Below are 14,826 nucleotides of genomic sequence, written 5' to 3' on the forward strand. Positions count from 1 at the left end.
ACCCCTAGTTTTGAAGAGCAAGTTGTCCAAGTAAGCCCATGATTTTGGTTCCACATCCACATGGACACAGATGAAGATAGATCAATACTAAGTGTTGTCTTTGGGTCAACAAGTACACATCTTGAGCTTTGATGACCGATCACTTTGGTTAGATCATTGAGGGCCAAGCAGAGTATATTTGAGTAGCCAAAACACATAGTGCAAAGTTAGCAAGTGGTCCAATCTAAGCTTGTAGTGGTAATAGATTCCAACAGGATTTTAGGAGGTCAATTTGCCAAACTACCTAGTTGAATAGGAGGTCCTAGATTATTTAAGTGATGAGTCGAAGTAGAATATTCTCACTCTATTCCTCTCTCTTTTGCTCAGTTGTTGCAAATTAAGTCCTTTGGTCTATTAGAGGTCTACATCGTAGGTATTTTGTAGCTACTACTACTTCGTAATGGTCCAAGCTCCCTTACTGAATATAATAAAGAATTTTTCTTGGTTTGTATTCATTCTATGGTGCTTTGGTCATTGTTTTGGTTATTCCCTTTAACTTATCTTCATATAATTTCACTGATGCGGTAGCAAACCCCCTCCTATGTCAGTTCTTCTTGAGATTGGACCCTTGCACTGATTAGTAGGCATGCACACTTGGAAACCCAATGAGTGCAAGAGAGAAAATATTCACCAAGTACTAGCACTCTATCTTCTAAGCACTAGGTACACTGGTTAATGAGGGGTGAGGGAAAAAGACCATCAACACATACAATCTCACATCCGCACAAGTTCAATACTAAAAAGATTTAGCAAGTTGTTCAAGTCATTCATAGACCATAGAGAGCCACGTATCTAAAGGTGCAAATGAATTAAAATTATGTTAAAAATCAATGAATCTATGTATTGTCTTATTTGTAATCAAATGTACATTTCTTCCCATTTAACTAAAAATGCCTTATTGACAAGTGCATCTTGCTCTTCACTTTTAAGTAGCTCTCTCTCTCTCTCTCTCTCTCTCTCTCTTGCTCGCAAGGGAACACACTGTTGATGCTTGTGTTCACTCACCCTGCTAGCTCAAAACGCTTGGGTTAGTTCCCAACCTGGTTTTGTGCCTCATGAATATGCTCTCTTGCAATCCTAAGGTAGGGGTGCTCGGGTGCTAAATAGATGGAAACCATGAAGAGATACTATTGCTCATTCATTCAATCAAAATCACCATGAACAACCAAGCCACCTCAACATGCAATGAACACTCCCTAACCTATCAATTTAGGTCGAAGGAAGAAAATGTAGAACACTACTCTCTTGGTCACTACTCTCTTGGTCTTTCCCTTCTTGTTACAACTTAACTTCTACCTAAGAATCGCCTTCCATTGTACCACATGCTTGGGTAGTTTTAGCTACTTACCTATAAGTCAATATCCTAGAATCATTGGCACCCACTACTGTAAAACGGTGCTCAACTGCTGCTCCTACTATCCATGCTTGATGCTAAGGGACCGCGTAGTTGTTGGCGACCCAAGGCCAACATCTTGCCTCGTCTATCCTTGCCTTTGTCCTCGAGGAGTGGCAAGGACTACCTAGGCATTGCTCAAATATGGATGCTCGTGGATTGAATCCTTGGGTTCGGCGATGCCTTCATTGATTGGATAGTAATGGGTGGATGGGTGGTCGAGAAGGCCTAACTTGATCTGTAGGGGGTGGTCGAGGATGTGAATGCACTGGTTCACAATGGCGCCCCCTTGGTGGCCAAGGATAGACATTGGAGATTTCCTATAGTGGCCGCTTGGTTTAGCTAGCCAATTGAGGGACAAGGCTTCAGCAACAACAACTGGGTCCTCAGGCAGGAAGTCGATACTGAGGGTTTCAAAATTGGTGTGACACCTCTGCATCTGGTTGATGCATTCCTACCACTTAATCCCAGTTCCTTACAAAGGTCATGGATGTCATCTTGCATGGACCGTGCTTCTATTACATGGCTATTGATTAGGTGCTCGAGCTCCCGTAAAAACTTGCAGTAGTAGATGAGTAACTCGGCCATGGTAGGCTTAGGTAGCTACCAAACTGTGTGAGAATCAACCTGCCCTCGACTTTGAAGATATTGTGATTTCGCTTAGCATGCTCTTCCACAAAATGGTTGAAGTATCAGATGGCCTTGTTGTAGGTCAAGATAATTGGTTGAACGGGCTACAAAATGTCTTGGTGCATGGAGGGTGTAGTAAACACCTCATCTCCTACCTGCTGCCCATAAATCCTATAGTAGATAGGCATCTCCTCCCTACCTAGAATACGGTGCAAAACTTATGTTTCAGCTACAATAATCCGAAGAGCTTCTGACAAAATGGCCTCGACCTCTACAATCTGCTTGGTCTCTGCACCTCTTTATTTGCAACCTTGACCAAAACTCATATCTCAAATATATATATATATATATATCCCAGTTTGTGACTTGTGGTTTTGCCAACCTGGCGAGGATGTTTGGCACTATAGACTGATGGTGGTCCATATGTTTGACGTGTGTCAATAGCTGGAGCACTCTTGTCGAGTTATCCAGTTCTTGCACTGTGAGCTTCAAGAAGTGGATGCGGCCCTTACTTTTCTTTCTGTCGTAGTTGTAGATTTTGCCAAGGGACTTGTGTAGATTCTTCTTCTGCACATACTTTTCCGCAACTATTGGTCAGCCGAAGGCAATGCACACTACATCCACATTGAGGTGGTGGAAGTGGGGGCTCCCTGTTGTATCTCGGAGTACACAAATTTGCAAATTTGAGTTGCAAGTGCCAATGAACTCCCCAAGTAGCATCATGTTAACGTGGCATGGCATTCTAAAGATAAGTCTTTACCACCTAGAGGACAATAGTTGATTTCAAGTCCACATACCCCAATTGTTGGCCCATGGCTTTCATAGGAAGAGCAGGGTATTCTCAGTATGCGGGGTTCCGAGGCTTTTTAACACCTACATATATTTTAGTGTTGTTGTTTGTAGTATAAGTGTAGCTTAGGACCTCAAGTCGTATTCTGATGAGAGATGTAGGCCTTAAGTGTAGTAAGAAAACATAGTGCATGCATGTGTGAAAGGGACGTGCATCATCATGATTGGGGTAATGAAGTCTTTCGCCTTCATTGGGGGTTGAAGGGTTTAGGCGGAGTTTGAGGGTTAGAGGGAGGTTTAGGGTTTAGAAGGAGGTTCCAAGATTTAGAAGGAGTTCCAGAGTTTAGAAGAGTTTCAGGGTTCAAAAGGAGGATTCAAGATTCAGGGTACAGTACATGGTGGAGAGCTCGTCTCCCTTGTAGATCATGGAGGTCAAGTGTTGAGGGACTAAGGGTTTAGGAGGAGCGTAGGAGTGGGAGAAAAACAAAGTGTAAGAGTAGAAGGGGGAAGGAGGAGGGAGGAGGAGGAGGAGAGGGTGGAGAATGGAGGAGAAGGAAGGAGGAGGAGGGAGGAGATGGGAGGAGGAGGGAGGAGAAGGGAGGAGGAGGAGGGAGGAGAGAGGAGCATGAGGAGGAGGAGGGAGGAGGAGGAGGGAGGAGGGAGGGGGAGGAGGAGGAGGAGGAGAGGATGGGTTGCAAGGTTGGAGGAGAGGGGAGGAGGAGTTGCAAGGTTAGGACATGCTTTTGGACATGGAGTTTAAGGAAGCATCGACACTTGGAGACAATTGCTTGGAATATTAGAGATGGTAGAGAATAAGGTGAATATTCTGATATTCTAATAGTCAAATGGATAGGGATAACTATGATGTTTTGTGTGTGATGATGGAGTCTATCTTGCAAACATATGACTTAGTAGACTTCATTTTTCTTGGCGTATAAAGGCCATACCCCCTTGCACAATAGACTCCCAATAGACTCAGGGATCCTCGATCAGAAGGAGGCCAAGAATTTGGCTTTGCTCTAGGATAGAGTCATTGTTGCAAGGGTATGTCCTTTCATTTCTCTGAATTGTACTCCTCAAATTATAAATCATGTGAAGGATATGACGGTAGTGAAAAGCAAAGTGAGTCGAGCTTGTGCTAGTTCCTCCATTTGCTAAGCATGTGTGGAGGTCAAATAGTCATAGGAGGTCTGTAGGATTGCTACAGCTTGTACTGCTGTTGTCTGTTGTATTTGGCTTTGGTGGAGGCTGGAGGTCACACCCCTTACTACCTTCTCTTGAGCTTGGGGAGCTTGGTTCATGCGCACTTCTTCAACCTCTTTCTCATCTATTTGTGCCTGAAGTTCCCTGACCTCTATGGCGATTCCATGGAATTGGTCTTCGATTGCTGCTACAGTGTGTCTTTCCAATTTTCGTGCATGTTCCTCCTTGGTCAAGCTAGTGAATAGTTCTGATATTTGAAGCATTTGGCTAGCTTGGTGATGGAGAATGATAGATGGTGATGAGGATTGGTGATACAGCTGATATAATTGGTGTCCATGTATCCCTCCTGATGAGTTCGTAGTACTTGTTGGGGGTTGTTCCAATGGTAAGTCAATCACTTGGGTATAGTAGTCGTATTGTTGATCTGGCACTAGCTCTCCTTGTGGCTCATTGACTGGCATGGCGTTGATGGGTGGTGCTGGTGCCAATGTAGCCTCAAGCTCTGGCTACTGCTACTGTTGGAGATATATTGGTTGCAATTGTGCGCTGAGTTGTAGCATCTCGTGGGGCAATTCCTCAATTTTGACCTCCAAAATAGGCATTTCTTCTGAGGTATCCATGTTTGCCAATGTGATAGTAGGAGACATTAGTTGCGGCTCCCATGCCGGTGAGAAGGGAATGTCCAACTCCCCAATAGGTTTTAGTGACTGGGGCAGAGTCATTTCTCGTTCCTATAGCTCTTTCCTGGGCATCAAGTCCCTTTAGTAAGAATATCTATAAAAAATTTGAGTATGAGATGAATGTAAAAATATGCCATGAGTAAAAATTACTAAAACTAGCATGGTTGTGTTATACACTAAAAGAGCTTCAAATATGTCTTTACACCTTGAAATTTGGGTAACATATAAAAAAGTTACATGATCTTTAAAGAAGGTTGGTTTTCATATTTTAGTGTATTTTTGTTTTACCTTCCCCCCATCCAAAAGATCCCCCCTTGGGTCTCACATATTATGAAAAATATTTACAAATCTTAACATCTTGCATATTTTTCAAGGTATATACCTTATCATCTGTGGGAGGGGACACTTGATATTTTCATATTTTTCCCTTCCATATTTATAGTTTTTGTAAGAAATCCATGCATATTTTATATGAAACTTGTCCCCCTATACCCTAAATTTTGGATGAGGGTAGTAACATAATACATATTGAGTTGGTGCCCCAGGAGCTCTTTATTGATGATTACAACCAATTAGTATGGAATTTTACATTTTTGGCTTGATGAACCATCGAGTTTTTTTGTGAAGAAGATGACTAAGTGCTGGATCCAGTCTTATTTTAGATACCTACTCAGCAAAACAAATGTGCGGAGTGGAAGGGATCAATTCTTGTTGTACTTAACCCCCCGGATTGTGGATAGAAATTGTGATGCTTCCTTGAGGCGAGGGTTAATGATGGTGCAAAGTAATATCCCATCCCTATGGAACTTTGTGCCCTTCATGAGGAGAGGTTGTATTTCGACAAATGTAGCATCGATAGGATTTGTAGGGTATTTTGCACCTTGAGTTGGGAGTGAGAAGGCCCTTTGAATTACTGAATTATCGAGAATAATGTTGAGTGGGCTCTGATGTACAGTGATGGTGCCGTACTTGCCAACCTGCGCATCGTTGGAGTGGTAAGAATGGAGAAAGTCCCTAATGTACGTGGTCATTGTAGGACTATCGTCCAAGGAATTTAGGCTCTCACACAAAGTTCCCAGACGCCTTTGCTCTAAGAAAGATGATGTTGCATTGGAAATAGCATAAGTCGATGTAGGTGGCCACACAAGTTCCAAGGACTGGGCCCCGTCAATGGTTGTGTAGGCCGGTGGTGACTGGGGTGGCATTTTTTCTTCTTGTGTTTCCATGTCATGCACAAAATCCTCCTCAGATCTATCGCTTTGAACTCAGTTGCATTAATTCGCTCAAAAAATAATTTCGATTCGAAAAAACATGAAAAATCGTGAATTTCCTGATTTAAAACAAATCCAATGATTTTTCCTAATTTATTTCGACAAATAACTTATTCGTACGAATATATTAAGTATTTTTTTTGAACCATATATTGGGCCATTGAAAAGATAACAAAAAACCACACACTTTCCCTTTTTAGAGCTCCTCAATCCGAGCTACGGATCTCAAGTTATGGCCATGGGGATCTCCATGGACATAACATGTGATCTACAACTCGAATCAAGGAGCTGCAAAAGGAAAAAGTGTGTAACTTTTTATGATCTATTCAATGAAGTTATTTTACTTTAACAAAATATTTTAATTTATATTAATATATTTTATATTATAATTACTATGGTATTTATTTAGTAATATATTTACTAAGGCGTTTACTATAGACTTATACAAATGATGCACTACCAAGTATTTCATAGAATTTATTCATAAAAACATTATTTACATAAGAATAAATTTTTATTTACTCACATAAGGAATAACTTTATTTCACAAAATTCATTCACATAAACTTTTTTCACATAAGAAGTAAGCGAGTATTTATTCACATAAGAGGATTACAATTACAACCCAAACAATTTGCTTATATATTTTTTCACAAAAGAAAGAACACAAACAATCACATTTCACACAAATAACTTAAACTAATATAAATAAATACATAATTTACAATTTACAGAAGAGATGAAGATCTCAAACAAATTAAAACACAAAAATAATTTACACAATAGGTTCTAAAAAATTTAACAAACAAAAACACAAAAGCAATTTACATAAGAGACCTTAAGACATAAAAAACAAGAGATCCCAAGGACTCTAACAAACAAAAGAACAAAAACAATTTACATAAGAGATGCTAAGAACTCTAATAAACAAAAACATAAAAACAATTTACACAAGAGATCTTAAGAACTCAAAAAAGAGATCCTAAGAACTCTAACAAACAAAAACATAAAAAAATATCATAGAAGAGATCCTATGAACTAGATTCTAACAAACAAAAACACAAAAATAATTCCAACAAGAGATCTTAAGAGCTTTAACAAAAGCTCATAAGAACTCACACATACCAAGATAAAAATTCCATCTTATTTTAGACCTTAGAGATTGCTTGAGCAATCTTGTTTTCTTTTCTGTCTTTCATCTCTATTGCTCAGCTAGAGAACCAAGCGCAAGATGAGCAAAGTACAAATAACTGTTGGCCTATATAGGAGAAATTATTCCTACTATTAGCTTTATTCGTACTAATACCTATTTGTACGAATACTTTCTATTCGTACACGAATACTTTTTATTTGTACGAATATTGATAGATGATGCGGCGAATTGTGAAAAAAAATGTGATGCAGCAGCGAATTTTTGCTCGTTTTTTTTTCCCAAATGAATTATTCGTCCGAATTTTTTGAATCATGAATTCAAAATTTTCTACTTAGGTCTGAATAACAAATGCCTATGGTTGCCATGGTTAAGAGGAGGTAGATGGCTGTGAACTCTGGAGGGGTTGTTGTGGTTGAGGCGGTGGGCTCTTTCTTTGCATCCTCTTTAGTGGTGGTAGCTTTGTTTTTGAACCTACCTCCATGTTCATATGGTGTACCATTGATCATTAGATTGGTTGGCATGTAGGTATGACATTTGTGTGTGTATTGTGAGAGATCTTATTTTTACACATGCTTTGAGAGTGAGAAATGAAAGTGTATGGCACAATTATTCATGCAATCGACTATGTGTCTAAGCGAATGCGTGTGAGTGCACGTGACCTAGTAACGGGGAAAATCCCTAGTAACTAGGTAGGGACTAACTATATGTTTTTTTTTTTGGTTGGGATTTCATAGGGTAGCTAGGACTCAGGCATCACTTCTGAGCCCTAGGTTGAAATTGGTTGATGCTACCTATATATGCAAAGACGTACATATGCAAGTGAGTACTTGTGATACAATTCAATACTAACTAAGGAAGACTTCGGTTTCCCAAATCTTCATTTTTGTCAGGCATGGCTTGCGTGTTGAAGTAGTAGCGCTTCAGTCGGCTCCCGTTTATGGTTGTGTTGAATTGGACTCCATCCAATGTTTCTAGTAGCACAACTTCGATAGGATTCATTTTTCTTACTCGATAGGTTCCTTGACCTAGATACTTGAGTTTTCCCTTGTGTAATTTAGCATTGTATAACAAGACCAGGTCACCTTCCTTGTGATTAGGTTTTGTGCACTGCAATAGAATGTATGGGTCATCTTTCTCATTCTAACCAGATGCTGCGACAATTGCAAAGTTATCCCCCTCTTCCAGATAGTTAGTGCGGTCATCGAAACTCTCCCCAAACTATGGCGAGTCATTTGTCTCTCCATTGTTTGTCACTCCATCTGAATCTCAAATATTTGTTTTAGATCTGGGACAGTTTCTTAATCTAATTGTTTGTGATAGCCATTGATCATATGTGATCAAGCATGGCAATAAAGTAAAATGATTAACCGTAAAAAATAGAAATTAGCTATTGCTAAACTTTAAACCCTAAACCTCTTTAATTCCAAGAGATAAAGTAAAATGTTTGACAAAAATTAGATACTACTAAACCCTAAATCCCTAAAGATGATAGTAATGTAAAATAAGTTAACCTCTTTAACAAAGTTTACTTTCAATGGATCATACAAATCAATGCCAAGATAATTGCTACCACTTGTCACTATATCATTATAAGTGGAACGAGTTCCTAGATAGGCGAGACGAGATTTCAACCTTGAAGGAGGTGACTAAAGGAGGTGACTAATCATGAAGTGGAGGCCTCCAGAAGCATCGCGCTGAAATCCTCAAAGTTGAGGGGTGGATTTTTGTTCTGCATATTTAGTGCCGTAACAAGACCGTCGTACTTTGGTGGGAGAATCCGTATGCACCTTCGTGCTAGATTCTTGCTGGTGATGGTGATGCCAATCGCAGTCATCTAATCGCATAGATTCTTCACCCTGGTGATGAACTTCTCTACTGTTTCAGACTCAGGCAGTTTCTCATTCGCGAGTTGAGTCTCCAGATTCTGAATCTGGTCTGATTCGTGGTCTCGTACTGATTTTTCAAGACCGCTATCTAGGCCTCCTCCGCTGTGGTGACATGTTGAATTAACGCCATGACAGAATCACTTACAATGTAGATAATAGAACACAACGCATCTGCATTTCTTCTTGTCCACGCGAGAATCTCATCTGCAGTTGGTACTAACTGTTGTCCTGCATTGGTTGGATCCGGTCTCGCAACCGGCTTCACGTCCACCCCAGTAGCAGTATCCCAAAGCTTGTATGCGCTTAGGATGGTCTTCATCTTGAACTTCCAGAGTGGATAGTTAGTGCCATCCAACTTTCCGCTTTTGTCGAATGGTGAGATTCGCAGTCTTGCGGGCTGGGCCATCTCTCACAATCTGCTTGCAAATCTGCTTGCAAACAGAAACACACTACCAAATCTTCTTGCTAGAGCCCAAGCTCTGATACCTCTGTAGGTTGGTTCTTGCTGACCCATGACACAGCTCCAGATCCAAGTGAGAAACAGTAATCCGTCACCGATCTCCTGCTGTCCACGTCTCCTGCCCAATCCGAGTCACAGAATCCGGTCAAGATGTTATCCTTGGTATAGGTGATGCCATAATCAAGTGTTCCTTTGATGTATTTGAGCACCCGCATCCCTGCCCTCCAATGGTTCTCCCAGGGCTTATTGGAAAACCTGCTTAGTACACCAATTGCAAAACTGATGTCCGGCCGCGTGTTGCAGATTTAAATCAAACTGCCCACAAGCCTTCTGTACTTCTCTTCATCCACCAGTGGTGATGAATCCTCATTTGAGAGCTTCACGTCAACCTCCATAGGGGTGCCAGCTGTCTTTGCACTTAGCCATGCCAAATGCCTCCAACATACTTCAAGTGTGAACTTCAAGTGTGAAATGAAGATCTGTTTCGGCTCTTGCCAAACTTCTCCCCAAATAGAAATGCATCAGTCCAAGGTCTACTGTCATTTCAAACTCTCTTCCTAGCAAATGCTTTGTCTGCAAGATCTTCTCTTCATGATTCCCTGTTATGACAAGGTCATCCACATAAAGGACCACGATCATACACCTGCCTCCTTCTCTATAGATATACAAATTTGCATCAGATGGGCTCCTCCTATCATAAAGTGCTTTCTTCAGTTTACAGACTTTACCTTCTAAACTGAGGATCACAAATCCTGGTGGTTGTTCCATGTATACCTCCTCCTTGAGATCTCCATTCAGAAAGGTGGATTTTACATCCATTTGAAACACGGGCCAACTATTCTATGCAAATAAGGCCAAAACAATGTGAATTGTGGTTAGTCGAGATGTGGGAGCAAAAGTATCTTGATAATCAAAACCATGTACCTGTGTGAATCCTTTTGCCACGAGCCGAACCTTGTACTTATCCAATGTGCTGTACTTAGTCTTGTACACCCACTTGGTGCCATTTACCTTGCGTTTTGGTGGTCGATCCACAAGGTCCCAAGTGTTGTTATTCATTATGGAGCCATACTCCAACTGCATAGCCTCCATCCACCTATCATCACCCTGTGCCTCTTCAAGACACTTGGATTCTTCAGCACGGATCACCTTTGTCAACAAAGCATAGTTGACCAAGTGTTCCTGCGCCCTTCTTTGCTCCTCTAATCTCTTGGACTGGCGGTGTTTGGATGGTTCCTCCTCAATGGCTGGAGGTTCTCTGCCATCCAAAAGCTGCTTTACCCACTTCAAAAATGGCCGTTGCCATTGTGGTTCTGCAAGCTCTTCTTCCTCTTCTTTATATTGAATCCTCCCAAGCACCGTTGGGGGAGTTCGGTCTGCTATTGGTGGTTGTACTGGATGGATATCCTGGTCTTGGTTGTATGGGAAGGAAGCATCCTCCTCCAATTGATGCGGCTGTTCAGAGAAGATTACATCGTGACTTACTATTACCTTCTTGGTAACATGATTATAGAGACGGTAACCCTTCGCATCTTCACTGTAGCCCAAGAAAATACACTTCCGGCTCTTCGGTTCCCATTTGGTCTTGCTAGCATCAGGGACATGCACAAAACAGTCACATCCAAAAACTTTGAAATGTGCAGCTGAAGGTTTCTTACCAAAAAAGGCCTGTAGTGGAGTCATCCCATTCACAGCCTTCATGTAGCTACGATTTAGAATGTAAACTGCCGTGTTACATGCTTCAGCCCAGAAAGTCTTTGGCAAATCTTTCCCTTTCATCATACTCTTGCCCATTTTGCAGATGACGCGCATCTTGCGCTCTGCTACTCCATTTTGCTGTGATGTATGTGGTGGGGGTTTCTACCTCTTGATCCCGTGACTTTTGCAGTAACTTTCGAATTCACTTGATGTGAACTCACCACCTCTATCTGATCTCAACTTCTTCACCTTCCTCCCCGTTTCTTTCTCGACCATTACGTGCCATTCTTTAAACTTACTAAAAGCCTCATCTTTAGTCTTCAGGAAGTATATCCATATCCTTCTACTGTAGTCGTCGATCAGCGTCATGAAGTAGTAGGAACCACCTAAAGCTTCCATCTCCATCTTTCCACAGAGGTCCGTGTGAACGAGCTCTAGAGGAGCCTTCACCCTGCTGGCCTCTTTAGGAAAGGGTTGCCGATGCTGCTTGCCCATCATGCAAGCTTCACATACATCGGGCAGATCTGTAATTTCTGGTAGGTCTGCAATCATTCCACTTTTATGCATCTCCTTCAAAGAACTAAGGTTTAGATGACCAAACCTCTCATGCCATGGCCTAGTGTTGCTCACATCGGCTCGAGCACTGAAAGCTGAGAGTTCATAGATGTTGTTGCGCCGTGTACCTTTACCAATGACCTTCCCTTGAAGATCAAAAATCTGTGCGCCATTCTTATCGAAGTGAACTTTGAGGTCCCGATCCGTGATCGTAGAAACAGACAACAAGTTCCTCTTGATATCTGGCACATAAAGAACATCGAACGACTGTTTTACAACTCCATCTGACTTGAGAGCAATCGTACCTTTTCCTTTTGTTGGACATTTTGCATCATTGGCGACTGCTACCAGGATGTCATTCCCTACCGGATGTAGAGAGGCATACCAATCCTTCCGACTGGTCATGTGGTGCGATGCACCATTGTCAATAATTGAAGGTTCATCTGCAGGTACATGAGCTGCCTCCGTGCAAATCTCCTCAATTGCTACAAATAGCTCTACTAGTACTGCCTACATGCTGTTGCTAGACTGTTTCTTTACTCCATTCTTCTCATCTGCAATCTTCTTCCAGCACTCATTCTGCTTGTGCCATGCCTTGTTGCAATAGAAGCACTTGATCTTCTTCTTTCTCTTTTTATCATTAGAAGAAGATGGGTTACCAGACTCCTTACCCTTACCTTTCTTTGATCCAACCGAGAAAGCAAAATCTTCTCCAGTCCTCGTCTTTTGGCGCATCTCCTCCTCCAAAAGCATCGCACTGAAATCCTCAAAGTTGAGGGGCGGAATCCTGTTCTGTGTATTCAACACTGTAACAAGACCGTCGTACTTTGGTGGGAGAATCCGTATGTACCTTCGTGCTAGATTCTCGCTGGTGATCGTGATGCCAATCGCAGTCATCTGATCGCGCAGATTCTTCACCCTGATGATGAACTTCTCTGCCGTTTCAAACTCAGATAGTTTCTCGTTCACGAGTTGAGTCTCCAGATTTTGAATCTGCATCTGATTCGTGGTCTTGTACTGATTTTTCAAGACCGTCCATGCCTCCTCCGCTGTGGTGACATGTTAAATTAACACCATGATAGAATCACTTACACTGCAGACAATAGAACACAATGCATCTGCATTTCTTCTTGTCCACGCGAGAATCTCATCCGCAGTTGGTACTATCTGTTGTCCTGCATTGGCTGTGAAGATAGTGGGAGAGAAGGAAGGAGTCTCACTTGCGGCTTTCTCACATACACAATGGGGGAATACACACAAAGGTGGAGGCTGAAAACAGTTTTCCTCTTCTTAGTTGTGAAAGCCAAAAGAACTCTGGTACAAAGAAATAGAAGAACCCTATATGTGGGTCTCAAACCAAACTCAGCTAACTAAGGTGGCATACTAACTGAGCCACGAACTAGAGTACATAAGGATAGCTGTCATCCAGCTATTATTCATGGGCGGTGTACCAACCGCATCTACAGCTAACAAGTCGGTGACATAAATGCACAACGGTCACCCTGGCATATCACGAGTGGGGAGCTTGATATCTCAACACTCCCCCTCGAGCTCAATCCCAATTCCTGCACACCAAACAGGTCGTCTTTGAACTTGCGCAGCTTCTCTGTGCCCAATGCTTTCGTGAATATGTCAGCTACCTGATCCTCTGTGCTGACATAAACTAGATGAATAAGACCTAGTAAAACCTTCTCCTGCACATAGTGATAATGCACCTCAATGTGCTTTGTTCTAGCATGATAGACTGGGTTATTCGCCAAGTGTATACTGCTCATGTTGTCACAATAAATGACAACTGGCCCATCTGTAGACTGATGCATATCATAAAGTAGCTTATGCAACCAAGCTACCTCACATGCAGCCATTGCTGCACCTCTGTACTCAGCCTCTGTGCTTGACAAGGCAACTGTAGGCTGTTTCTTGCTGCTCCAAGTGACTGCAGCACTCCCAAAAGAGAACACATATCCACTCGTAGATCGTCTATCAGAAATACTACCAGCCCAATCAGCATCAGTGTATCCATGCAACTGTATCTGAACCCCAGCCTCATAAAATAGTCCATACTGCAATGTGGACTTCACATACCTGAGTATGCGTCTAGCCGCATCCAAATGCGGTTTCCTTGGAGCCTGCATAAACTGACTTACCAATGCAACAACATAGCTCAAATCTGGCCTGGTAATAGTCATATAAATCAAACTTCCTACTATGCGTCTGTACATAGTAGGGTCTTCCAGAAGCTCACCTGCATCTGCGCTAAGCTTCACATTCTGCTCTAAAGGAACTGAAATAGGCTTACAGCCTGTCATCCCATATTTGGACAGCATGTCCAATCCATACTGCCTCTGCAAGAGCTGTATCCCACTTGGTGATCTAATCACCTCAATGCCCAAGGCTTACATCCGTGTTACATCCTATCATCCCATATTTGGACAGCATGTCCAATCCATACTGCCTCTGCAAGAGCTGTATCCCACTTGGTGATCTAATCACCTCAATGCCCAAGAATAACGCAGCTCTCCCAAATCCTTCATCTCAAATTTCTGCTTCAATAGCATTTTCACATGAAGGATATCTTCATCACTATCACCTGTGATGATCAAATCATCAACATAAATGACAAGCAACATAATACCTTTCTCTGTTTTTCTCACATAAAGTGAGAAATCTGCATTGGAAATCTGAAAGCCAATAGTAACAAGATATTGTCCTATCTTGTCAGACCATGCTCTAGGTGCTTGCTTCAAGCCATACAACGCTTTCTTCAACCTGCAAACAAACTCAGGATGAATAGCATGAACATAATCTGGTGGCTGCTCCATAAAGACCTCTTCTTGCAAATCACCATGCAAGAAGGCATACTTTACATCCATCTGATGTAAAGACCATCCCTTTGATGGAACCATAGCGATGATTGCTCTTACGGTTGCCATCCTTGCAACCGGACTAAATGTTTCTTCATAATCAATGCCATATGTCTGTGCATACCCCTTGACAAATAATCTTGCCTTGTATCTGTTCACAGAACCATCTGCATTGTGCTTCACCTTATAAACCCACTTACAGCCA

This window comes from Dipteris shenzhenensis, chromosome 20, assembly GCF_047967505.1.
Source record: "Dipteris shenzhenensis isolate YYH24624 ecotype China chromosome 20, Dip_SZ_1.0, whole genome shotgun sequence".
Classification (NCBI taxonomy): Eukaryota; Viridiplantae; Streptophyta; class Polypodiopsida; order Gleicheniales; family Dipteridaceae; genus Dipteris; species Dipteris shenzhenensis.